The sequence below is a fragment of the Phodopus roborovskii genome, unplaced genomic scaffold, assembly GCF_943737965.1.
Source record: "Phodopus roborovskii unplaced genomic scaffold, PHOROB, whole genome shotgun sequence".
Classification (NCBI taxonomy): Eukaryota; Metazoa; Chordata; class Mammalia; order Rodentia; family Cricetidae; genus Phodopus; species Phodopus roborovskii.
The window spans coordinates 27061638-27063026 of NW_026126540.1; the positions used below are offsets into that span (position 1 = coordinate 27061638).

At 45.0% G+C, this 1389-nt stretch overlaps 1 non-coding gene across 1 annotated transcript; it reads right to left on the reverse strand.

Annotated features, from left to right (window-relative positions):
• Nucleotides 1–862: 862 nt before the first annotated feature.
• On the reverse strand, nucleotides 863–967 carry LOC127233149 (U6 spliceosomal RNA). The gene has a single exon (XR_007835453.1). It is a non-coding gene; the product is annotated as a U6 spliceosomal RNA (small nuclear RNA).
• Nucleotides 968–1389: the final 422 nt, after the last annotated feature.

Below are 1389 nucleotides of genomic sequence, written 5' to 3' on the forward strand. Positions count from 1 at the left end.
GAAGGTCTGCCTTTGACATTTGTAACTGCTGTGAGCTGAAGGTCACAAATAGTACTTTCCATTAAGAGAAGGTCGAGCACCAAAGAGATCCACAGCTGTCACCTCCCTGGACTTGGTGGTCTAGGGAACTTTCTGATGCCCCAGCAACTGATGAAGGCTAAGATTAAATTTGTGAACCCCATCTTGAACATAAAAAGGGTTTTATTGTTGTTGTTGTTTTTTTTTTTTTTTTTTTTTTTTCTTTCTTTCTTTCTTTTTTTTTTTTTTTTTAAGAAAGATTATATAAGTACTGGGCCAAAACCAGACCTGGTGGCACACTCCTTTAATCCCAGCACTCAGGAGGCAAAGGCAGGAAGATCTCTGTGAGTTCAAGGTCAGCCTGGTCTACAAAGTGAGTTCCAGGAAAGACAGAGCTACACCGAGAAACCCTGTCTTTGAAAACCAAAAAGGAAAATAGAAAAGGCTGGACCTGGTGTTCATGCCTGCTATCCCAGTATTTGGAAGCTGGAGACAAGAGGATTGCCCCAAAACCAGTCTAGGCTACACAGTGAGTACCAGGCCAGCCCGGGTCAGAGCTGAGACCCTGTCTTTAAAAAACAAGCTAAGAAAATCATGCAAGAAGTAGATGTTCACTCCAAAGCATCTCTGGGGAGGGGCAAATAGAAGACAAAGAGTGTTGACCAAATAGGACATGGTACTGTGCTCATAATCCCAGAACTTGAAATTGTAGTCAGGAAGATCCAAATATATAATATAACCAGGCTAACCAAGGCTGTCTTATACCATAAGGCCCAAACAGACAACAAAGGCAGATCAGACTTTGTGTTCAAAACAGAACATCCTCTTTCTTTTTGTATTCTTCAAAAATATGGAATGCTTCATGAATTTACATGTCATCCATGCACAGGGGCCATGCTAATTTTCTCTGACTTGATCCAATTTTAGTATGTGTTGCTGAAGCGAGCACAGAAAGTCCTTTCTTTGCTGGCTAGCTTCCAGAAAGGGCCATGCACTCTACGGCAGAGACAATATCAGTGGGCCAGTGCTGCATGCATACTCTGCATGTTACAATACCAACATGCCAGGCAAGCTCTGCCTACAGGGTAAATAACAGCTTCCTGGTGGAAAGCCCACGCAGCCAGGAGGCCACAGACCTTGCTGTGGAGCCTGCTCTTATTAGGCTACTAAATGGCCATGCTGTCAAATTGCCCTCTGGAGTTGGATGTTTGCACACAGACTTGGGTTGATCTCAGAGATCAGTGGATCAACTGCAGCGGGCCACTGTCAGTGCGGAGATGATTCCTGGTCGAGGTGCTGAGGACAGGAGACTGAGTGAGGGCTCAGCACCGCCGTGGGTCTTCTTTATTAAGTCATCCCCTCCCCCAACCC